Source organism: Setaria viridis, chromosome 8 (assembly GCF_005286985.2).
Source record: "Setaria viridis chromosome 8, Setaria_viridis_v4.0, whole genome shotgun sequence".
Taxonomy (NCBI): Eukaryota; Viridiplantae; Streptophyta; class Magnoliopsida; order Poales; family Poaceae; genus Setaria; species Setaria viridis.
Genome location: NC_048270.2, coordinates 21,697,133 through 21,724,236, shown reverse-complemented (window position 1 = coordinate 21,724,236; position 27,104 = coordinate 21,697,133). Strand labels below are relative to the sequence as shown.

General features: G+C 43.9%; 1 pseudogene; it reads right to left on the bottom strand.

The window, feature by feature from the left end:
• Window positions 1-4,029: 4,029 nt before the first annotated feature.
• Window positions 4,030-27,104, bottom strand: part of LOC117834366 (uncharacterized) — a 35,039-nt pseudogene continuing 11,964 nt past the window's right edge.

The following is a 27,104-nucleotide window of genomic DNA, read 5'->3' as shown; positions in this document are numbered from 1 at the left end:
GAGGGCAGGCCGGTTGCTCCCGAGAAAGTAGCAAAGAAGTACGTGAGTCAAATCGGGGCAATCGTCCGGGACAACGTGCCTATCAGCATCAGAGAATGGAAGGGCAGAAGCACTAATCCGTACGCCCTTCCAGAGACATAAAAGAATATGCTGTGGGAAGACGTGAAGAGACATTTCACATTCCCCGAAGGATATAGTGAGAAGGATGTCAAAGCGTGGACGCTTAAGAAGATGGCTACTCAATTCCAGACATTCAAGAAGATGCTGGATACCCACTACATCAAGAAGGGCAAAACTCCAGACTTCAACGCGTGGCCAAAGTTGAGGGACCACTGGGATGCATTTGTTGAATATAAGAGGAGTGAAGAAGGTGTGAAAAAGATCACGACCAACACAGCAAATGCTAGTCAGAAGGGCTACCACCATCATTTGGGGCGAGGTGGGTATGGCTCAGCAATTCCCAAGTGGAGGAAGATGGAACAAGATCTGATCGAACGGGGAATCGTACCTGCAACTATTGAATGGCCCGAACGATCAAAAAATTGGTACTACGCTCATGGAGGCTCCCTAAGCCAAGAGGATGGGACGTTGATTTTTAATGACACAATACGTGAGAAGGCCGAGCATCTCATGAAGAACATTGAAGATTCTAAGGCTGGGAGGTTGCAGGTGGACCGAGAAAATGATGAGCTCACATTGGCCCTCGGTAATCCAGAGCACCCAGGACGTTGCCGAGGGTTCGGGGTGGTTCCGTGGAAGTTCGCTTTCCGAGGCGACAGCGCCTCGTACAGAAGCCGGAAGCGAAGAAAGGAACAGATCGAGGAGAGCTGGCGGCAGATGCTAGAACAAAGAATGATGGATGAAATCAATCGGCGGGTGGCCCACGCAGTTGCGGAGTTGGCCCAATCTGGAGCAATGCCGAATCCTAACACCGCCAGCCCTTCGCAACGCCTCTTGAGCAGTTGTGCTTCTACAGGGGTCCCCGATGCGCAGACGCCCAGGTTACCCGTGGAGGAGCAACGGTTCCCCGTGGATGCCATCACGCAACGAACCTCATGTGAGCTGCATGCACCGGTCGGCAACCTCGCTATTAAGGTATACTTATACATAATATTTATGCAATCTTGTGAATTGATCCAGGCCTCGAGATCGGAGTTCAACTTGTTTACTTCTGCTATATGTACAGGTAGCGTACGGGAGTGCGTTAGCAACCCTGGCAGGGCAGAGTAGTCATGGCATGGAAATTCCAACAGGCTACGCCAGCGTCTGCGTAGAGCAAATAGTTGATCCCCAGTATGAAGGTCTAGAGCTCGACTTCCCGGGAGGCGATGGGGAAAAGACATTGGCAGATGCGCTTCATGGGATCATTCTATGGAAGAAACGCTACATCATTATTCCCGGCACGGAGCCATCTCCTCAGACCTCAAGACCGCTCCCCGTAGATTCCCAGCAGCGACCTTCTCCTCATACCTCGAGACCGGCATCTCCTGCTCCAGGACCGTCCCTTCCATCTATATCAAGGTCTCCATCTCCACCACATCCTGGTGCTGGGAGCGACGACGACAATAACAACACCCCTCCCCGATCACCGTCGCCGGCACCAAGAGCGGCCCCCTTGAAGGAACTTGCACCACCACTAAAGAAGTCACGAGCACCGCCTCCCAAGCAAAGACAGAGAAAGAAGAAAACAAAGGAGCCTGAAGTGACTCGTAAGGAACGCTTTGAGGCAATGTCTCATGCAGAACAGTGGGCAGAAATCCAACGAGAGGCCAGTGAGTGGTTCAAGAAACAAGCCGAAGAAAAAAAGGCAAGGGAGATGGAGCCACCGCCAGTAAGTCGGCGAGATTTAAACTTTTTTATCAGGATGGAAGAAGGAGCCAAGAAAAGGATACCACTATTGTCAAACTATGAACGGGCTCTAGTAAAGGCTGATGAAAAGGATAAAAGGAAAGGAAAGTCATCTTCCAGCGGTCCAGTCCCCGACCTCAGCCATTTATCAAAAAAAGATGCTCAACGGGTATTATCATTGCCCTTGGATCAACAAGCAAATGTATTGAAGTTCATGGAAGAAACAGGTCTGGGACTTGATGAATGCATAGGGCAAGTTGAGACGCCAACTGCACCGCCCCCTGAGCCGAAGTGGCCTTATGAGCTAGGCAAACCTCTAGTAAAGCCTTCATTGGTACGGAAGCTATCAACAAAGATGTACGAATTCCATCAATGGTACATGATGGCATCCGCCGACTCGAGGGAGATGATCGGCATGAAGGTAAAACTGATAGATTTTCATGGTGAAGGGGAGAAAGTGCTGTGGCTAGACTTCAAGGATATATACGAAGTGTACCATCATGATGCCCTGGACGTCTCTCTGATCAGCGCTTGGATTCTGTAAGTGTCCGTTTATCTCTACATGTAAATTTTGGCGTGCGTCACCGTACTAACTTCATCTTCCATTTCATGTAGGATGCTAATTCAGACATGCCGCTGAGATGCGTACCTACATATAGGCTTCATGGATCCATCTGTAGTTAACCAACAACAGATACAATTAGCGCCGGAAAAAACCTTTGCAGAAATATACAATTTTCTACACAAACAAACATTCAAGGATTTCATACTACTTCCATACAACTTCAAGTAAGTGTGTGTATACCGTCTACTTTCGATGTCTTTTTCCTTATCTCTACATGTTAGTTAGCTCTAATATGCAAGAACATTTTACGCACGCAGCTTCCACTGGATCCTTATTATAATTGAGCCTGAAAGAAGCCACGTCACTATCTTTGATTCGTTAAGGAAAGATCCGGTGGACTACCAAGAATTGCAAGACATGCTAGGCTTGTAATAATTCTGGACCTTTATCTCTATGCAAAAATTTATTTCCTAAATTTTATCCTTGTTACACTATATCATTCATTATTCTAATCCGCAGCGCATGGAAACAATTCATAAGGACACACAAAGGTCCATTCAAAGAAACACTTACATGGAACACAGACTTCCCGGTACGTATGCAGTCTGCACATTTATTACATTGTATAACACGAATATTTCATAACTTATTTTTTTCCGCACTGAAGTGCTTAAGACAGGAACCCGGAAATAATCTATGTGGCTACTACATCTGTGAGCACATGCACAGTTTTATGGGACCCAAGGGACCGAAGATGACGCCGCACAACTTTAAAGTACGTAAAATAAAACTATTACTAGTTAATTATTTTCTAGCTCCTTATATGTATTTGTTCATGTAACATTCACAAATTTCCAAATTATAGATGTTAAATATTCAACAAGGACTCTTGAAGGAAGAAAGAGTAGCGGCAATATGTGAAGGTCTCATTGGATTCATAATGGACGAGGTGGTAAATCCAAAAGGAGAATTTTATTACGATGGACGACAATTAGACACTCCGATCAGCAACACCACGACGGGAAGATTGTAGGAAGATACTTTGATTTATTTGTATATATAATACGCGCTAATTATGATCGATTTGTACTAAGCTAGTTGAATTGTGTATATGAATTGTGTATAAGGATTGTGTATATATATAGTAATTGTATAATTACAAATCCCATTCGTTTAAATACTAGTTGATTTCGTTCTAAAAAAATCTCAACTACTAAAGGTTAACAAATTAAAAGGGCCGCGGTACTACGTATACGTGATGCATGCATGAAAAATTCAGGCGTCACGGCAGTGCCATGCAAGCGCCATTTAGTCCCGGTTGGAATCCAGCCGGGACTAAAGGGGACCCCTTTAGTCCCGGTTGGTGACACCAACCGGGACTAAAGGGGGACCTTTACTCCCGGTTAAAAGACCCGGGACTAAAGACCCCCCCCCTTTTGTCCTGGTTGGTTTATCCCGGATGGATATCCGAGAGATATGCACCCTACCAACCGGGACTAAAGGCCAATTCTCTACCAGTGATAGCTAAATATGGAATTTTTTATGGTATGAACAAAGAGAAGATCAGAGCATCCTCATGGTATGGTTGCTGAAGGTTCACACATATCCAGTATGCCAGTTTATTCACAGAAAGATAACACAAGATCCAGTAGCAGCAAACTACCAGAACTTGACTAGTGAGAACACAGAAACGTCAGGAACACAGAGAACTTGATCTAAAGTCTAAACAAAGTCATACATTATGATGATACACACTCAAAATGACATGACTAATGAGCATAGTGATAGTAATCAGCATCTAAGCATGCATCACTTTTTGAGTTGCTTTAAGAGCCACCTTTTCCTCATCCCCACTGGAAGCGCCAACAAAGACTCATACTTGCGTGCATCACCGGTCAGGATATCAAATAGGTCCAACAAAGTGTCTTCATCCAATCCTTGTACCTCATTCAGTGTGTTGAGAATTTCTTTTGATGTTGGGCCTTTAGGTGCTTCCTCCTTGAGTGCTTCAGCAAACTTGTCCATTTTTTCAGCCATCATAGAGGTAAAAGAGTCACCTCACCGTTGCCTCTTTAAACTTTCTGAAGTTGCCGATGATGTGGGCTCTTTGTTATTAAGATCTTCCTTATGTCTTCTAAGCTCTCAGCTGCAGTCCTTGCCGCCTCACCGGTAGCATGGTCTTTGCCAAACACCAAGCTAATTGAGTCCCAGTACAAGACAGTCTTGTGCCTATACCCAAAAGCTTCTTTGTTTTTCTAAAAAAGCAAATGGTTAACACATGTATATCCAACCTAAACTCTATTTTATACACAAGTTTAGGTAGCAGAAAATAAGGTTCATCCTAAAGTGAGGAGAGCAGGACATCAGAAGTAATTGCAGTATAGAAATAAAGAACACTGCAGAGATAATGATGATATTTTGTAAAGCAAGTATATCTTCTGACTAAAATTGTAGGAGGATAACTACATTCTTAGATAACTAGAGCAGACACGATGAGAAATCCCTACAACCATTTCAGTACCCCACCATCCAATGTTGAATTGCTGCAGATGCTTGAGACCCAAATAATCCTAACGACTGTCATCAGCAGGAAAAGGTTCAGACGTGCCATGTTTAGGAAGGAAGGATGGTCAAACCAAATAAGGTGGTTCAGAAAAGAACAAGACCTTGACCCATTGGTTCTATAAACCTTTTAGGTTTTCAAATGCATGTCAATGTAACAAGTAGAATTAGCCTATTAGGAGGACACACAAAAGGAAATAAGACCTAAACGGTAACTAGTGGTATTAGCCTATTAGCCAAATAAGCCCCAAAGGAAGATGAAAGCAAAAAGGGAACTGTTTCAAATTGACAATCAATCAAAGGAGACACAATGATAAATCCCTAGAACCATTCCACTCCCCCCACAATCCAATGCTTATGTTAAAGACCCAAATAATCCCCTCCACTATTATGACTAAAGAAGGTTCAGGAGTGCCATTTGCAATGACACAGGACACAAGATGGTCAAACCATGCATGTGAGCAGGTTCAGATAGGAACAAGAACTTGGTCAGTTATCCTAGAAATTATTCAAACATCCACATGCACATGACAAGGGAATCAATAGCATCAGCCTATTAAGGGCTCATTTGCATCAAACCAGTGTCCAGGTTGTGGATTGCACACTGTCCAGGTTGATTGCATCTGAAAAAAGACTTGAATTACCCTTCCCCTTGACAGACTAGACCAACCCATGAATACTGAGCTTATCAAACAGGTAGCATTATAGGTTTAATGCACATGGAACCAAGACAGAAAATATTGCTTTACTGCAAGAAATTTCCAAGAACTAGCCTAACTGAAAGTTTTAGGCATGTCTACCAACACTTTCAGATAAAAAAGTGCCAACCCAATTTACTGCAAGCTAGAGTCAGGATGAAAATATAGAACAGAAGCTCAAGTCGCAGGAGTCAGCATGTCTATTTTGTTATCTACTTCAAATCAATCTCAAACTAGTTGCAACTAGAGAGACCATTCAGATAAGCCACTAAGTTAATTCTAACAGTACCACCAGCACCACAAGAACAGGTCAGCAGTCGGCCAGTCACCACATGTTGCCACCAAGCAATATTTAGTTTTTCTGAACTTAACACAAATTTAAGTAAATCAGTGGTTTTTGAAACTTACCGCCACATATTCTTCCCATACAGAATCAGTATCAACAGATATTTTGTTTTTTTCCAATCCCAACCAAATCCACTTGATTCCAGCATACCATTAATGATAGTGTAGTGTTTGTCAAAGGTCTTGTTCCTCACCATGATGTTATCTTTTGAGATATTCACATTACACTTTTCTCGGACATTCTTGATAGCAGCTGTATAGACATGAGACTTCCACCCATTCTGGCATCTGCCACCCTTATTATAGTACTCCACAAATGTGTCAAGAAGAGCCTTGTCCATGTCGTCATTCCAAGAAATGTAACCCCTGCCCGAGCCTGACTTCTTGCCCTTTTCCATATCCTACAGGAAAAAAGTTCACAAAAGGTTATTAGTAAAATATTAAGGAGCAAAACCAAATATCATAAGTTTGAGCATGCATTGATGATAGAATTTATCATACATTGACCACGTCTTGCTTGGTAATCAGCAAACATTTGGTTAGCTTTGGTATCCCTAAAATTGCTCCATTCATTTGTTGATTGAACATTGGTAATCATACCCACTTCACTTTGAACTTCATGAGGTTCAAAAGATATTACTTGATCAACTTGGTGTATAAGTAAGTCATCCATATCTCTCTGTCTATCAATTACAAAGTTGTGCAATATGCAGCAAGCATTAATGATCCTAATCTGCAAGAATTTAGTAGAAATGAGTTACATGCTAGCTAGGGTCATTCAGAGATGAATTTCAAGCTAGGTTGCTAACTACGGAATACTTGATTTTGTAAGTCAAAATATGAGTTGCTTCTTAGTATAGCCCACCTCATCTTCAATAGCCCAAATGTTCTCTCTATCACATTTCTAGCAGTTGAATGGCGCAAATTGAATAGTTCTTTGGTAGTGGATGGGTTATGCCCTTGAGAAGCCCACTCATTCAAGTGGTAGCGAGTGGATCGATATGGAGCAAGAAAGTCTGGTCCATTGGTGTATCCGGCATCTACTAGATAGTATTTCCCACTTGGAATAACAAATGCATCGTCCCGAGATATTGCATCACGTAGCACACATGAATCTGAAGCTGATCCTTCCCATCCCGCTAAGACATAAGCAAATTTCATGTGACGATCACAAACCCCTAAAACATTGGTGGTAATTTGTTGCTTTCTATTCCTATACCTCCCTTGGTCAGCCAAAGGCACAAAAACGTCAATGTGTGTACCATATAATGCTCCAAGGCAATCTTCAAACCACTTCCACTTGGAATCCTCAGGTTCTACAGCTGATGGATCAGGAAGCTTGATAAATTCATGGCATAATGATAGAATACCTCTAAGCACCTCATTGAAGTGACGGCAGATTGGCTCAAGTGACCATCCATATGAGCTACGAATCATCCTCATCTTAGTGCCATAACCCACTACAAGCAAAAAGATTGCTACCTTTTCTTCTACCGACACATTCTTGTTATCACACATACCACATCTCTCACGTAAGATGGCACATAGGTCATAAAATGATCTCTTAGTTAGGCGCAAACTATCATAGCAATAGACATTTGATCCTTGGTACAGATTTCTTAGCATTTGTTTGCGTGTAGCTACATCTCTCTCAGCCACTTCATCTGGATCAACGATATGTCTAGGTCTCTTACGCTGATACCAATGCACAATCATGCTCGTGACAGCAGAAACAAATAAAGCAGCCACTCTTTTTCTCTTTTTCCTACGCATCTCTCTCATTTGCTCCATGCTTGTATTAACCAAGTCTATGTTGTTGTCAGGCATCTAAAGCACATATGCAAAAAGGAATGTTTTAATTTATCATCAAAAAGGTTCATAATTAACTAACTTAGCACCCAGCATTGGAAAAGAAATGAGGCCCATATGCTGCAGTAACTAGTAAACTCCCATCCAACTGATCTGAGACCAATTACTTTTGGCCAGCAGTATAAGCGGACAACAATAATTTAAGAAGCAAACTTCTAACATGAACAGGTCATTAACCATGCCGGTTACAAATCATTTTCTGTGATCTAAAGCTGACAACAGTTATCTTTATGTACTAACATGGCAAAGACAGGTCTCTGGTTCTGCCCACAAAACATAGCGCATCTATCAAAACTGAATCTAACGGTTCAGACACCTCCAATTGATTTTGAAAAACATCACCCAAAAAATGCTAACCAGTGAGCTCAATTGATTAGTGAGTTTCTTTTTCCTGCAACTTTGCTAACATCCTAGCATATGGAAATGGAAGTAACCACAGCCTCTGCAAATCAATGTTGATTGGAATTGGAGGACTGAGGTTCAGAAGAGCCCTAACATGTACAGAAGAAAGAAACACCACATGCTCCAGTTAAGAATTCAAAAAAAATGCCCATTACCTTAGTTACCAAATCTATTAAACTGGAAAAGGACTTTTTTAAATAACTAACATGCCACAGTCAACAAGCAGTTTCATTATCTACAGTTCTTAAATAACTAAACTAACATGCCACAGTCAACAAGCAGTTTCATTATCTGGTTTCCTACAACTGAAAATAAAAGGAGGAGTAAGAATACAAGTGATGTACTGAAAGAACTATTCTGTAGTCAGCAGTATAGTGCAAGCAAAGTGGAGAACAAGAAGTGTTGCACAGAAAATTTCCCAGCACCACTACAAATCGTGCATTAGCAATAAGTCAATAACATACAATTTCTCAGCACCACTACAGCTGAATAGCAAGTGAATCCCTGTAGGTCTAGGAAATAGATAAATATCCCTGTAAGCTGAGATGAATTTGATCCAACACTAAAGATCTGATAGATAACCTCAAGGCTTGGACAGGGGTTCCATTTCACTGACAAGGGGATAGCAACAAGTATTTGAAGGGTACATTAATATGAACTTAGCAAGTACAAGACACTATGACAAAGAAATATCTAAACGTGGAGTTACATCTCTATTTTCACTCAAAATCAGTAGGTAAACAGTGATATGCTGAGTAGCTATGCATAAGCAATGTCAAATGCAACACGAGATGATTAAAACCTAAATTACCTCAAATCCACAACAAATTACCTCAAATTAGAGGACGCAACAACCAGATCAAAGCACAAATAGTAAGAGCAAAGTGCAATCAGGGAGGAGAAGAGATGTTGCACGAACCCTAGAGACGAAGTGCAATCAGGGACAGTGGCGAGGTAGACGGGGGCGTCAAAGGAGGGGTGGCGGAGGAGGTAGACGTCGCCTTCTTCGTGGAGGAGGGGGCGGAGGAGGAGGAAGATGGGGAGGCGGAGGAGGGGCTGGCAGCGCCGAGTGAGCGGATCTGAATGAAGGAGGAGGGGGTGGCGGAGGAGGGGGCGGTGAAGGAGGCAGCGGAGGAGGGGCCGGTGAAGGAGGCGACGGAGGCGAGTCGGAAGAGGGAGGCGGCGCGGCGGCGGGGAAAGGAAGCGAGTCGGGAGGGGAGGCGAGTCGGGATGGAAACGATTTCTTCCTTTTAGGCTCGGAATGTGTCGCAGGCAATCAAATTGGCCCATGGAAATCACTGGAAAGACGATTTCCAATTCCACGTGCAGCCAAACAGGTCGGCCCAAGAAAAGAATTCCAATTCAACCCAATTCCTGCGTAACAAACGGGCCCTTAGGAGAATGGATAATAACACATAATCACTACTGGAGAATAAGATGAAGAATGATTTCATGCCTTTTTGATTTATATCTGATTGGGTCAACAAAGCTTACAATTATTGACATGTGGATCACAGCTAAGATATGAATTACTAAGACTTTCATTATACAAATACATCCCTACCCAACATATGGGAGAAAATATAACAGATTGTTATAGTCTTAACCAATTATGTACGTGCAGTTGTTAACATATAAATGTCAATAAGAGGAACTGTGATTGTTTTGCATATGGTTGGGATTGGGGTTCAGGTACTGCATACTTATAGAAGTGCTATACATTACTTAGGCCAAAAGTTGTGGAATTTGGCAAGCCAAACAACTGATGACGTCTTCACAAATTTCTTAATTTGTGGAGTAGTGTAGTCAGGCATACTCAAATTTAGTGCGCCACTAAGTTAAATCGGATAGACAATAAGAAAACTTATTGGCTGGAATTGTTGAATTCAACTTTCAGTGTTTTTTTGGGCACAGTGAAGAGAGCGGGACTGAAACTAGCTCCATCTGAATCCTGCTGGTAAGGTACGTTTGCTAATCCTCACAAAGAAAACCATCATTGAGAAGCGCGCGCGAACAAAAGAAAGTGGGACTTTCAATCAGATCTCATTGCAGGGCAAAAAACCAGATGCTAATGTATGATTCACTGGTTCACATATTGAATTCTCAATTCAGACACGTATACTCTGATCTCATCCAATTTGTTGTTTGCTAGAATTTTGCTTGTGTATATTTAGGGTGATGGATAATGGCAAACAAATGTTAGATGTAGGAGCATGCATTTGGGCATAATTTGATCCCTTGCAGATTGCTTGTGCGAATTGATCCTCCACCTTCGAAACATTAAAATACTCTCTTCTCATGTCACGAAATCTCTACAGATCACTGCAGGATGCTCTATAATTAATTAGAATCACCGGCCGCTTATGTCTTACTGACCATGGAGTAAGTGTTGACAACGTACATGTATATGGGCTTTGATATAAAACCAAGGACTTTTAGATGGGAAAATTGAGTCATGCACATGTCTTCTTGACGAACCTTGTTGGGATGCATAAAGGTAAATAAAGCTGTAGGTAATGGGCGCAAAAACATTTTTTGCCCACTTGGTCTACTAGGATTTATTCTTAAAATAGCCACACAAATTATCATTTTTATGTACTGGATGGTGAAATTATCATTTCTCTTTGAACGACAGTGAAATTACAACTGTTCAGACGTTAGTGTTTATCTGACGCTGTCATAAATTTTTATGTCATTGCCACAGTTAGATTGACAACCAATCTTATCGAGCTGCTGGTGGTCCTAATGAATACTCCCTCCGTTCCAAATTATAAGTCATTCCAACTTTCTTGGAGAGTCAAACATTTTTATGTTTGACCAAAATTATAGAGAAAATTACAAAAGTTTATGGCACCGAATAAATATACTATGAAAATATATTTAATGAAGAAACCAATGGTACCTATTTGATATCATGAATGTTAGCACTTTATTGTATAAATTTAGTCAAACTTGAGATGCTTTGACTCTCCAAGAAAGTTGGAATGACTTATAATTTGGAACGGAGGGAGTACAAGTCAACACCTAGCATGTCTGACACATTATTATAAGGCCGCGCAAGCCCCTCCTGGTTATACTAAATTCATATTATTCAATAGGAATAGAGAGAGAATTTATAGATGTTGTAGGTATTAGTTTGAAAATGTTTGCTTTCTTAGTAATTAAGATAGTGTAGGCAAAGACTCTGAGCTGTACTATGTTCATTAAAACATTTGGACACCCAAGATACCCGGTACCTTTGACTTACATTGGCATCTCCAATAGATTAAGAGAGGAGATAAACTAATCAAAGGCAAGCAACCGACGATACTAGCCGGCTGTCCTCCAAGCGGTGCTTGCCCTATTGATGAAATAAGGTTCATAAAAATAAGTTTCAAGTGACAACCCAGTACTTACCCAATCTTTTTTTCCAAGAAGCCCCAGTAATTTTCGACCAAACACATTTGCCAGCTTTATTAGAAAAGCATAACTGAACGATATAAGAGGTCGATCTGCTGCGGACACTAGCTTACAGTTCAAGGTTCTGAAGGTAGTAACCAGCTGGACTCTACGTCCAACAGCCACTAGTGGTGTAATTCTGCTGAAATTTTATTTAGTAATTCTGCACAATAACTGCTACACCTAACGTTGCAGATTAGCACATGGGTAATTCGCCATCCACATTTCTACCTTTTTTTCGCTTTGCATCACACCTTCATGTCCTTAATTAAGCACTTAGTTTGAGCTATGTGTTTAACATTGAAATCGTTGTTCTCGTCGCTCTCCTTGCATGTATACATTACGTTAATATTTTTCTATATTACAGTAAGTTACTATTCTCTCTAACAGAACTCTACTTATGTGTTACGCACTCTTGGGATGCACTTAGTAACTTTGTTTTCCGAATAAATAACTGCCCCTACATCTCGCTCATTCTCGTAACAGACGGATGAACAGACCTCGGAGCCTCGTCCATGATGAAAACTGACACGGACGGATGATTAGAACTCGTCACTAAATACATGGATCGCAGTACTCAACTGCACAAATATACAACCCTCTCAGTTTCGCATTTTCTATCTAATTTACTGAATAAGCGGGTTACTTATTATTCAAGCTCTGTAAAACGCATCGACGGCCATTGCTTCTTTGTTTCTACTAAGCAGAAGTATGTTGTTGCCTCATAGGAAAATTACTCACCAACCAGTGCATGTTCTATAGCATTTCTAGAATATTGCCATTTCACCAACCACAAAAGATGACGACACAATATAAGAATAAGAATCGCATCAAATTCATCAGTATTTTCACCTTCAATTGGTGAAATATTTGGATGACAAGACTGCTGCAGTACGAGCAAATTGTTTCGTTGCGGCTAGCTGCGTGCACTAGTTCTTTGTTCAAAGACATCCTATATATATATATATATATAATAATGGTAGATTCATGGCGTCAAATCATCAGCATTTGAACATCAGATTAGATGCATGATGACACAATAAGTTAGTTATGAGAATGATCGTACTACAGCCCTACAGATACTACATTTCAATTGCCCAACCACAAGATCTATCTACGTAACAAGCTATATGTGTCCAAATGTACAATTTTGTAGCGAAGATGATGCAGATGGATCAGGATGTGCAGTCGGAGCGAGGGAGAAGGAACAAACTGACGAAGAGACAAAGGAGATTAAATGGGTGGGAGCACGATCAAGTGAGTGTTTCCTAGCTAGCAGAATTGCTAAACCATTGTGGTTCGCTCGTCCATCGATTTGCTTGTTCATGTCGCCGCCGGCGCACTATATATTTTATAAATATGCATGCATGAGTTTACCGCGTTACCAATATGTGCTTCAACAGACCACCAAGTGGAGTTAGATGAAAATACTGACCATTTGAAGTGATCCAATATGTTCCTTATTTGGAGTGTTCCACCCAGCAGGTAAACACAGATTGTGGCAGCAACATGCTGCTCCCAACGTCAAATATGTTTTCCCGGTGCCGCACATTCTCAAGCTTGGTTGGTAGGAAGAAAATATATAGGTAAAAGAGCGGAGAAGGTGACGGAGCTGGCACACAAAACTAGAGTGTGGGGATTGAGCTGAGGCTCGAGGGATGAAGATAGTTACAGTACATGCGTAACTGAACACATGGTGGATTTCTTTTACGTATATTAGCACTGCTTCAAGTAGATAGACTCGGATCATGCACCTTTCACATGGAACGTGCCTCGGATCATGCACCTTTCACACGTGCCAGGTTATTTATAGCATGTATGTTCGCGTCCGATCCGCACGCTAGTATTGAACGGTAGGCTCTACAGTAATTACCGTCACCAGGAAATAAATATAACCCACCCACCCGATCCGCGCCACCCTCATGTCACGACGCATATGAAGTTGTCTACACAAGAGCTGGAGAGGGAGAGAGGAGCGCTGGGATGAGTAATAGAATTTTACAAAAGATACATGGTTCATATAACAATGTCCTTCGTCAACATAATTATCTCCCTCTTGCACTAATTATCTCCCTCTTCTTAGTACGAGTAGGAAAACTGGAAAACTTTGGAATGCCCTTCAAAATACGCCACTTCTGCTTGTGACAACTTTCAGGGAAGAACAATGGTGTTTACTATTTAGAGTTATTCAGAGCATTGAAACTAACTCATACTTACATTTACATGGAGATAGAACTGCAGGTCAGTTTCAAGTCAGCAAGGAGGATTCTATACATCACTATGTACAGAAAGAAATAAAATGTGGTGCTGTCGAACAGCATCATCATCAATGGAAATAAGCATAAAAAAACAGGAGGACATCAGTTGTACCAACTTATCAATTTCTCATCCAATCAATCACTACCGGAAACAGTAAATTCGCCGAGTGTAAAAATTTTGCCGAGTGCTTTCCTTCGAGCACTCGGCAAACAACCTTTTTGCCGAGTGTATTAAACGCGACACTTGGCAAACATATAGCACTCGGCAATAAGGTCGTTTGCCGAGTGCCGTAAATTCGACACTCGGCAAACCTCCCAGTGACACTCGGCAAAAGTCCGACACTCGGTAAATCAACAGCGCGTGCATCGCACGTGCACCGTCCGTCACCGGACTGGGGCGGCCGTTAGTCCTTTGCCGAGTGTTGGACTCCGACACTCGGCAAAGAGGCCCTTCGCCGAGTGCCACCCTTCCACACTCGGCAAATCCAAAAGGTCGCCGAGTGCCAACACAAGACACTCGGCAAACGTGTCACTTCGCGGAGTGCCTAACCCTGGACACTCGGCAAACATATTACTTCGCCGAGTGTAAAAATTTGGCACTCGGCGAACCAAAAAAAAAAAATTTCATCCCCCAGCCTCCACACTTTTTCTACTCCCCACGTAGGAGATTTTGTAATCCATAATAAAAGTTGGTATATTTTGTGGTCTGTTTGCTATTTTTAATGAAATGATTGCATTAATAGGAATTTTTTTATTCATGACATATTTTAACTGCAGGTACATGAAATGATGGTTTATAATCAGTGGAAAAATTATATCCATATTATGGAGTCCGGATTGAGTTCTCAACCAGGAAATGAAAACAAATTTTCAACATTGTTTTTAAAAAACACGACCACGAACGTGTGGTTGAATGGTTGTTAAATTCTAAAAAAAGCAAACGAAATCTGAAAATCACAAGATTTGTCAAGATGTCGTGATATTATGTGTGGAGGCTGTGGTAAAAAATTGAGAAGGTTTCGCCCAATTTCTGACATAGGATGCTTAGAAGCTGACTCATCTCCTGGAAGGATTCATAGAAGTTAGAGAGGACACAATAAGATTTATAGTCCAAGTGACACTTGAGTCAAGGTTTGGCTTCAAATCTTTTTGTATAGGCAACATACAACACAGATTGGTTCGTGTCAAAATTTGGAAATTTTTCGGATGCGTTTACTATTTTTTATTGATTAAATGCAATTATAGATTTTTAGTAGATATAAATGCAATTTGCGCTATAACTGCATGAAATAATAGAACATTATCTGTAGAAAAATAATTTAACCATTGTTGAGTGATGTTAACACGATTTTGCCCAAGTATATTAGAAAAACAACCTGTAAAACAGGTTGTCGAAGAAGGTACATAAAATATTAGTCTATTTTGCCGAGTGTATAAAAAAACACTCAGCAAAAGCTACCTTACCGAGTGTTTTCCACAGACACTCGGCAAAAAGGGGTACACAGGCCCACCTGGCAGTATTCTCCTCCTCTTTAGAAAATGAAAAACGTGGCATTGCCGAGTGCCTTGGATCTGGCACTCGGCAAAGAAAGAAGGTTTGCCGAGTGCCAGATCCAAGGCACTCGGCAATGTACCTGGCAGGTCGCGCACAGGTTAAAAAAAATGAATCTTTACTTTGCCGAGTGCCAGATCCAAGGCACTCGGCAAAGCACCGGATTTTTAGAAAAATGAATGTTACTTTGCCGAGTGCCAGATCGCGGGCACTCGGCAAAGCGTCGGACTTATGTTTTCAGCCGACCGCCACGCGCGGCCCAGCCTGATCCATCCCAAAAACGAAACGATCTCCTCTCTCGCCCGCCGCCGCCCCCCGCTGCCCGCCGCCGCCCGCTGCCCGCCGGCCGCTGCCGCCCGCTACCCGCCGGCTGCCGCCGCCCGCCGCACTCGCCCCGGTGCCCTCGCCCCCGGCCCCGGCGCCCCGCCCCGCTGCCCCGACTCGCCGCGCCCCCAGCCGCCCGCCACCGCCGCCCGGGCCCCGGCGCCCCGACGCCCCGACCCCGGCCCCGGCGCCCCCTTCCCCGCAGCCCGCCCCACCGGACAATGAATACAAAAGGATGAGGGTCAGAAAAGAAGAGGCCAGTACAATGAACCTGACCAAGGAAGAATTCATGATGGTACGTACAGAAAGTTAATATTTAGTATTTCTGAGATTAATTACACTTCACTTCTTTTGTTATATGTCACACACTTGATGATGTAGGTGCCTCCGTGGTGGTGCCGATCCTTTACCCAGTGCTGGGAACAAATGGTGGACGTGTGGTTGCAGCCGGGGTGGTTGGAGAACCACATTGCTTGCCGGGAGTGGCGTCTGCAGATGCCATATGCACCACACCATCAAGGCAGCCTGAGCCTTGATGAATACAAGGAAAAATGGGTACGTGAATTCATTTCTTTATTCTCACACATAATGCACATAATACTGCATATTTTATAATCCTTTTGTATTTTTGCCGCAGACGTCATCACATGAAGGCCAGGAGTGCTCCCGGTTCAAGGCATGGGTTATGTCCAAAAAGGGCAAGGCCTCGGCAGACATCGACCTCAACCCGGAGGACCCGCCCGAGGCATACAGCCATCCCAGCATCCACAGCCGCGTCACCGAGTACACAGCAATGGCGAGGGAGGTTCATAGGCCAGAGTTCGATCCGAGCTCTCAGGATATTGATGCTGAAATTGTGATGAGGGTGGGAGGAGGGAAGAAGCATGGCAAGTATTGGATTGGAGATAGCGTGATCGACACTACCAGTACTCCCACCCTCTCCCAGATTCGAGCAAGGAGCACGGACTCGAGCCCCGCGATATGGGCACGGCCTACCGCTGCACAGTTACAGATGCAGGCTCTGCAGGTTATTCCTGTTTCTTTAATTTTTCATTCATTTTGTACATATCTTGGCATTGGCAATAAGACATTGGGATGAAATATTGTAGGCCCAGGTGGAGGTAGAACGAAAGCGCCGGGAGGAACTAGAGGCAAGGATCGAGGCGGATCGGCAGCTAGAAAGGCAGAGGACGGAGCAGATGTTCCAATACATGCAGAGTGTCTTTCACAGTTTAGGTCAGACTCCACCACCTATGCCACCGAACCTATTCCCGCCACCTCCACCACCTCCTGCAGCTACTCCTGTGAGTCACTCTCAACCTTACAATCAATCTAGAGTTAAACTAGAAACTACAGGCACTACAGACTTACACTAGAAAAGTGACTAATGCAATCTCTATAACTTTGTGCAGAATCAATCGGCGGCGTCCAATGCAGAATCTTCTTGGGGGCAGTGGCCACCTGCACATACTCCTTAGCCTCCTCATCCACCTCATCCTCCTCAGTGACTTGTGAACTAGAGGTGTTAGCTGTGGTAAAACTTGTGAATTACCTATTTCGACGAGAACTTGTGAATGTTATTTGTGTGCTTGTGATGCTTGTGGTGATATTTATATGCCTGTGGTGTAATTTATATGCATGTGCTTCTCTGGTTGTTTTTTGAGAGGGGTCTTTTATACGTAACATTTTTGTTTTGTAGCAGGAGCTCGGACACTTTGCCGAGTGTTAACACTCGGCAAAGAGGCCATTTTCTGTTACATCGACGTCTTTGCCGAGTGCATTGCCAAAACACTCGGCAAAGGCGTCATAACATTTTTGCGGGATTGGCCTGTTTGCCGAGTGCCATGAGGAAGGCACTCGGCAAACTATGCAACTTTGCCGAGTGCCACTGGGAGACACTCGGCAAACGGCTGAAAGAAATCTGGCGGGTGGAGCCTCTTTGCCGAGTGCCGCATAAAATACACTCGGCAAAGATATTCTGTTTGCCGAGTGTCATCTGAAATACACTCGGCAAACTGTGTACCTTCACCGAGTGCAAAGTATAAATACACTCGGCAAAATTTAAGGGTTCGCCGAGTGTCTGCCGTCTGACACTCGGCAAAGTAGCTGTTACCGTCGCTGACCGTTATCGCCTTTGTGCCGAGTGTTATATTTTGCTGAGTGTTTTGCAGAACTCGGCAAAGGCTTTGCCGAGTGCCCGACGGTCGACACTCGGCAAACCCACTGTTTGCCGAGGGAAACTTTGCCGAGTCGAGTTCGCCGAGTGTTACACTCGGCAAACCCTTTGCCGAGTGTATTTGGCTCTTCAGGCACTCGGCAAAGTTACTGTTTCCGGTAGTAAATCAACACACAGTATCTGATAGGAACATTTTATCAAACACATGACATGCTGACGTGCTGCAGGGAGACGAAGCCCGCAGGGCCGCAGGGAGGAAGGCGTCCTCGGTCATCATCTTCGCCGTTGAGGGAGGGCGCGCGAGATTGGCAGCTGCGTCGTCGTGCACCGTGCTGGACCTGACGCGAGGCAGTTGGGGGAGATTACCTGCAGATCAGACAGGGGGGAGGCAAGGATGCAAGATCTCGCAGGGGAGGCGAACAGGGTGCAAAGCGGCCAGGGGAGATGGCGCTAGCGGGGATGGAGAAGGTTGCCACCGAAGGGGACCTCCTGGCGCTGGCGAGGGAGCTCCGGCAGCAGAGTCGACAGCGGCGTCAGGAACAAAATGAGCAAGCGCCGGCGTCAGGAAGAAAATGGGGAAGCGGCGGCGTCAGGAAAGAAAGAGAGGAATCGGTGGCACCTGGATCCGCCGGCCACCGCGAGTGCGTCTGACGGGAACTTCTGAAGGCAGGAGGAGGAGAGAGGTGGGGTGGGGGGGCGTGCGGGGGCGGAGAGGGCCGGCCGCCGCGTTTCACCCCGTGTGCCGCCGGAGAACAGGGGGAACCTAGCGGCGTGCGGGTGGTTGCGGCCTTGCGGTGCTCTGCCGCCCGAGAGGAAAGGGGAAGACGACGGAGATAAACGAATCGGTACGCACCTAATGAGCGGCAGTGGCTAATTTCGACGAAAGTCTCGCAGCCGGTGAAGGGGGATACACCCTCGTAAACTACTATCCAAAGTATTAAATGTAGTTTAATTACAAAATTAATTGTACAGATGGAGTCTAATTTGTGAGACGAATCTATTAAGCCTAATTAGTCCATGATTTGATAACGTGGTGCTACAGTAACCATTTGCTAATGATGGATTAATTAGGCTTAATAGTTTCATCTCGCGAATTAGTATAGGGTTCTGCAATTAGTTTTATAATTAGCTCATGTTTAGTCCTCCGAATTAGCGTTCGAACATCCGATGTGACCCTCCTAAAGTTTAGCACCTCGTATCCAAACACCCCCGAAAGCGAGCTCAAGGTTGCTGGTAAAATTGAACTGCACAAAAGCTACCTTGTGACAGCACCTGTCTCCTCCAGATCCCTTTAGTTTAGTTATTCACTTTTTAAGAAGCAAAAGTAGGTTGGAAAGCTAGGCACCAAACATTTGAGGTGTTATAGCGGCCGAGGCCTGAGGGTTGAAGATAGTTACAACGGCTGAGGTCTGAGGGTTGAGGATAGTTAGAGTGAGGTCTGAGGGTTGAAGATAGTTACAGTGCTTGCATGACGGAACACGTGGTGGATTTCTTTTACTTATGTTAGCACTGCTTGATGGACTAGATCTGTATTCTTTTTGATTTTTCTAGATACATAGATTTTGATATGCATTAAGATATGTAATATCACTATACCACAGCCACAATGTAGCAACTTCGTTTTGGTCGGTATAAGCCGTTGTAACGATGGATCATCGGTCGTTATAGCGTTATGCCGATCGCAGCCTTTAGTCGTTATAAGTGGCGTCGGTATAAGTCTATAACGATCGACGAATTTATACCGACCAATAGTCGGTTGCTCTCTACGCATTTATACCGACCAATAGTTCAATGCTCTTACGAGTTTATAGCGACCAACAGTTCGACAGGATCGTTTGGATATATCAAAAAAATCGAAAACAAAGATTAATCTAATATCCATGTACACACATAAATCACAAAGCAAGCGGCCATATTAGGTATAAAAGCTTTCATTCAATTAATGGAACCACATAACAACATCACTAGCTCATCATGTCCATCAATCATACACAGCTACAACTTCTTAACATTCATTAAAAGTCAAACATCCAAGCTCAGCTTACAGCCAAAATATTTGAGACCATTTCTGCAACTACTATTTGAGACCAAAATATCAAAATTCACTACAACCAAGCTCAGCTCACAGCCAAACATCCAAGCTCGCAGCCAAGGTTGAGGGCAAAATGTCATCTATACATACTCCAAAACAACACAAAATCAATGAACACTTGATTAGCTTGCAACCAGCTTCAAGGGACCCTTCTAGCATTTCTTCCAAAACTGCCTGAAAGCAATGTCATGGAATTAGTGATAATTTTGAGCAAAGTAGCAGAAAAGTAAAATGCCATGTCATCAAAGTAGCTCATACAGCACCCAACCATCTCTATGGTTTTAGAAGATATGGTACATTCCATGCTTCTTCTATGTTTGCAAGGTCATGCTTAATCTAAATCATAAGTATGTGACATATCATCAGTTAGCAACTATAAATACCTGCACTAGCTGCAGCACCCTGGAAGGATTTTGATGCCTTGCTAACTTTCAACTACAACACATACCATCAGTTAGCATCTTGGTCAATCACTGGAGATGGAAAAAAATAAACAAAGACAAGTTCAGGTGATTACTTTTCTATATGGCCATGCAATTCACATCATTTGAGCATCAGCCATAGTGCTTATTTCAGCATAGGGTCGAGGCAGAATTGCATCCCTTTTCAGCACTAAATTCACAATATAGGAACAAGCAAAAGAGAAACAATCAGAGACCATTAAACTAGTATATAGGTAAATGATGAATTCAGTGTACTTAATACTGTACATATGACATAGCAATTTACACAATTGAACAGAGCACTTCCCAATTATCCACTTCAGCACAAATTAGGCACCAGCTCAGTATGGAATTCGGCAACTCTATTCTCAGCCAACAGCCTCAGAAGATTAAGGCCCAGAAATGGGTATTCATCTGGTGATGGAGCAATTATACCGCTGCATGAACAGCAACAAATTAAGCTCAATATAACACCACTCCACAGACATAAATCCAGAAGTACAGTGCTCCAAATAAAGGATCTCTTTGAGTTCAGATTGGTGAGGACAAATGAAATTTGTACCACTGGCAAGAGTTCAGACCATGCATGGATACATAGCTTTCAGGCTTTCTGACAACTACCAAATAGATGTCTATTCGTTCTTTAGGCAAACTTTACCACAAATTTCCCTATCAATTGCTCACAGTAGGTAGCGGTATTTGAGAGATAGGTATTTGCATAGAAAATCCAGAGGTGCAAAATGAGTCAAAACTTTAAGTATACTGAATCTACTAGTTATGTGTGCACATGGAGCTGAATAAAAAACAAATACATACTAGAGGTAACATATAAGAATGAAATAGATGGTATCTTTATCTTTGGAAATGATTAAATGTATTCCCAGCATCCAAACATCCATACCCTATTGTTTTGGATTAAGTAAAAAAAGATCAGAATAAACAGTGAATTTAACAGCAGGCATCAAGTTTTTCCATGTCATAGAGAATATCTAGTGAACATGGAAATAAAGGAGTGTGTGAAAAGTAAAGAAAACCTTTCTTTTGCATTCCAGCTGGCTTTCAGGATCTTGCGGCATGCATCCACAAGTAACTCAAAAATAAGCGGAAGTAAATACTCAAAAAAATATTGTCATGTACTCATGTCAAAGTTCTACAGATGGAATTCTAGGAATTAAAAAAATACTCAAGGATATTTACTCTTGCTCACGCAACATATATCAGCATTAGTATGACCTTGGCTGCTTTATATCTTAATTTTTCTAAGCCAATAAGCCATACAAATTTATGCTTTTTGAGAAGTTCATCTTCTTCTCTGTTTTTTGAAAACATGGAAGTTCAGCTCTAAGTTAAGAAGTAACTGAATAATAACAACACGGTTTTGAACTGTACAGTTAACAGGCTAACAACACCACTTTCAATATCTCTGAATTTACACAATACACCACAATTAATTCCCAGTAATTGTTTAACAGGAAGAATATGAAGCATTGAACCATATGATCACAAATGAACATTGAATAACTAAGAAAAACTTTCACCAAATAAGTTGGAACCTAAAAGCCTGGAGCATAAGGTATTTCCCCAATGTTTTGAGTACTATACTACACAACCACCATTGCAAAGCATGTACTATGGCCAGTGATCTAGAACCTAAACGGAACTAATCAAATCTTATCGACACCCATTATTTTTCCAACTCAACCAAACCAGGATTACACCTGACAAGAGACAATGCTTAACCCTAATCCACCATGATCAAACTCTAGAACTCAAATCCACTGTAAAAGCTCGATCTGTTTGCTCGAAAATCCAGTAGCACAAAGAGAGGAACAGGCATCAATTACCACAAATCAAAGATCCAACCCACCTTTAGGGTAGGGGAGGGTGCGGCAGATGGGTTGGGGAGGCGGAGGCGGCGGCGGCGTCCTGGATGGGGATAAAGTCGGGGAGGCGCTGGCGTTCAGCTTGGGTCGAAGTTGAGGAAGCGTCGGCGTCCTGCTCGGGGTCAAAGTGGTGAAGGCATCGGCGTCCAGCTTGGGGTCGAAGTCGGGGAGGTGCCGGCATGCAGCTCAGGGTCGGCGCGAGGGTTGGACTCCAAGTGGTGGCCGCCTTGGTTGCGGGTGAAGCCGGGGTGGCGACGCGCCAATGCAGGAGGTTGTCGATGCCGGGGCATGGGGTGCACCGCCGCCCGGGCTTAAGGTGCCGTCCCCTCCGTCGGGGCAGGGGTGCGCCGCCGCCCGGGCTTAGGGTCCTGTCCCTGTCCAGTCCAGCAGCGGGGGCCGGCCGCCGGCGGCGGGGGAAGGGAGAGGGAGGGAGGGGAGGGGCGGCGGCGGCAGGGAGATGGAGGGAGAGGGAGACGGAGACGGAGGGAGAGGGCCGGGAGACGAGAGGCAAGGTCATGGCGGCTGGTCTGGGAGATAGGATCTCGGAGGACTAGGGTTTGGGAGTGATCGGTGGGCCTTTTTTCGCGCAAGTTGGGCCGGAAGTGTGCGGGGAGCGCTCATGGCCTGTGTGCTACGTATCCCGACGAATAGTTGGACGTAATTTTTGAGCTGTACCGACCGATGGTTCAATGTGAATACATAATTTTGTATACCGACCGATCTCTAGTTGCTACAACATGTAATACCGACTAATGATCCAACGTAGAGTTATAACGACTAACTATTCGACGGTATTTTTGTACTTATACCGTCGGATATCCGACGGTAATTTTGGGTTGTGGTATAGTGTATGTCTAAATACATAGTAAAAGTTATGTAACTAGAAAAGCTAAAACGAATAATAATTTGTGATGGAAGGAATATAACTTAATGCAAGGATAAATAATAAACATAAAGAGATTAAGTAGCATATTCATGTAAGAAAAATACTCCCTCCATCCCAAATTATAAGTCATTCCAAGAATCTTGGAGAGTCAAAGCATCTCAAGTTTGATCAAAATTATAAAGAAAATTATAAGATTTATGACATCAAATAGGTATACTATGAAAATATAATTGATGAAGAATCTAATGATACATAGATAACATCATAAATGTTATTATATTATCATATAAATTTGATCAAATTTGAGATACTTTGACTGTCCAAGATTCTTGGAATGACTTAGGATGGATGAGTATAATATAATCATGTGTAGAACATATCCATACACCATAGATCTACTTGACAATAAAAATAATATGGAATCATAAAAACAATATGGAATTCATGAAGAAAACATGATTTACGCGATCCAGTCTTACTGAGGAGTTAAAAAGAAATGATGATGGCATAATGTTGATAACGCGCAAGTACAGAAGCGTCGTCGTGACGACGGTTGGGGGCACCCTGGTTTTGAGGAAGACAAGCCATGGCGATGATGGCAATTATTTCATCAATGTCACATTCCACATTTTGAATTGAGAAGTTTCCTACGCATGTCACTAGTATTTCATCATTATCACATTTTAAACTTGAAATGTCCAACTTTTCTTCACCATTTGTACTATGCAAGGCTATACTGAGCTTTGGAAGCAGCCAAAAAAAAAAAGCTTACAATCACAAATAGCTGCAATTTGCAAACAGTTTGATGCTTCATGATGCTTTGGACATATGAATACCAAACATGACTCGTACGTCCCACTAGAACAAGTGTTTCAGCAAAAAATAGATGGATGCTACGATCTGCTAGCAATAAACTACTTTCATGTTTGTCACTACCCACTACCTCGCAGCGCTAATACGTTCCATATATGGGAGCACTCCTTTGTGCGGATGAGTGGCGAGCATCGGTCATTTCATCATCGGATCGAGTGCACCTGATTACTATTGTGGAGATTGTCAGATCCATTATGGTCGTGGAAAATGTTTCCTCGATGCAATTCATTCCCAAGGTAGCAAACATGCTTCTGGACTCATCGAGTGGGCATCAGTTCAGTGTGGTCAGTGATGAGAAAATAGGTCAGAGAACAAAGGGTGTGGGAAGCTAGCTGCACAATAATACTAGTTATATACTCCGCACAAGTGAATTTACAGTTCAATGTTTATTTCCTGTTCATTATGATATCAAAGTCACATGAATTAATTGTACTACATGCACACTTGTGGAAAGCAGGACCCTTTTATAAAAGAAAAAAAATAAACGGATCAGAACAATCATGCACAGGACAATTTATTCACAGCAACTTCCATTAATTATGGAACGGAGAGGGGGGTACCGATTCCAGAAACGAACGATAAAAGGCAGATATTCTATGCAACATAACCGAGGTATGACGGTCTAGTTATCAAAATTTGGGATTCTATCGCACGATTTTGAATCTACACGCTTTGGACCGGAGGATCTGATTCCATAATCATAGTTAATAGAATCCATTTTTTAGGGCTTGTGGCTATATCCGACCATAGGCGCTCCAAATCCAACGTCTCGTGCTGCTGCCTCGACTAAAAAGGTCTCCAAGGGTCTCAAGCAAACATGCCTATAGTCTTGTGTTTAAGACATTATGATTTCGATCTTACCCAATGACCACTGGCATGTTTTAAGATCTAATATTCTGCCGACCTTAGTAAACAGTTATGTATTTTGCTATAACTAATTGGAGAAACCTTTTACAGTCACTACCGGAAACCTCTAATTTGCAGAGTGTTTTTTGTTTGCCGAGTGTATTCCTTCGAATACTCGGCAAAGCTCTCTTCGTCGAGTGTTTCGTGAAAAACACTCAGCAAAATAATTACCTCGACAAACAAAAGGTTTGCCGAGTGTTTTCTTTTTAGCACTCGGCAAACAAAGAGTTTGCCGAGTATTTTCTTTTCCGCACTCAGCAAAAAAAATTCAAAGAAAAAAAGAAAAAAGAAACCTTTGCCGAGTGTCCCAGATCGGGACACTCGGCAAACATCAAAAAAATCTACTTCAGCACCCCACCCCCCCTCCAACGCCCAGACGCGCCCCCTCGATTCCTCCACCTCCCCAAGCGCCCCCTCCTTCCTCCGCAACACCGGCGCCCCCTCCTTCCCCCACCTCCCTCTCCCTGCAACCGGCGCCCCTTCGCCTCCCTCATGCCTGAGCCAGCCCGGTCCCTCCATCTCCGACCCCTCCCTCTCCCCACTGGCGGGCCAGATCCAGCGGCCAAGCCCCTCCCTCTCCCCACTGGCGGGCAAGATCCGGCGGCCGGGCGAGGCGCCTCGAGGGAGGGGGCTCCGGTGGCGGCAGCTCGAGGAGGGGGCTTGGCGGCGGCCAAATCCGGCCGGAGCTCGGCGGCCTCCTTCTCCCTCCTCCCTCCCCTCCTTCTCCCGCCGCCCCCTCACTCTCCCCACCGGTGGGCGAGATCTGGCAGCCGGGCGAGGTCCCTCGACCTCCCTCTTCCCACCGGCGGCCAGATCCAAGCTCGGCGGCGTGTGCTCGAGGAGGGGGCTCGGCGGCGGCGGGCATGTGCGTGGGGCGGCAGTGGCGGCCAGTGGTGGCAGCGTGGGGTGGCAGCGGCGGCCGGTGGTGACGGGGGCCAGTGGTGGCGGCGTGGGGTAGCAGCGGCGGCCGGTGGTGGCGGCGGCCAGTGGTGCCGACCGTGGTTGTTTTTTTTTTATTTTTTGCAAAAAATGTTGCCGAGTGTTTTTTGGCACTCGGCATAGGCTTTGCCGAGTGCACGAAGAAAAACACTCGGCAAAAATATGTTTGCCGTTAACATCTTTGCCGAGTGTTGGTTGCCGAGTGCAACACTCGGCAAAGTGGTTGCTGAGTGCTTTTAGGACTTTGCCGAGTACCTGGGGCACTCAGCAAATCTCCCGTCTCCCGTAGTGAGTCCCCATGTTAATCCGCACATGACGCATTTGAAAAAAATCATATAAATTCTTACAAAAATCATAAACATCTTGCCATCAATCTGATAGTCTTAAATCATCATAGCCATTAGATGTATATTGTGTTTTCTAAAAAAACATCTAAATCTGTCATTATGAATATATCATAAAGTAACCCTCACTGCTAGAGAACTCACCTTCCATCTAGGAGTTTTTGTCCCAGTCGACTTTGGACTCGGGATTAAAGTGTCTTTAGTCCTGGGTCAAAAATGAGCCACCGAAGGCCACCGACGGAGGGAGCTTTAGTCACGGTTGTAATGGCTAAAAAATCAGGCACCGACATGTGGCGGAACCACCTCGGATTACCTTGATTAAAGCACGGTTAAGTCGCCTGACACGCGACACTCATGCCTTAATCAAGTTAACTCGAAGTGCCGTCGGATTTCATCCGATTTAACCACTTAACAGGACCGGATTAGCAAAACTCACACGAAGGTGGGTGGTTCCAGGGAATACAACAGATCCACTGGGTTAAACAAGTTTGACAAATTTAGTTCAACATCAAACGAAAGTCAGAGTTTTACAAGATTCAAAAGCAGCGGAAAGGTAAAATTGCGGAAGCTAGCGCCGGGGTCGGATGTCCCTGACGAGGCCGATCAGGACATCAGTGATCCCTTTCCTCGCCGTCCGAGGAAGGACCCCACTCAACCGTCCAACCCGGAGGGAGCTGGGGCGACCAAGTGCCAACAGGAGC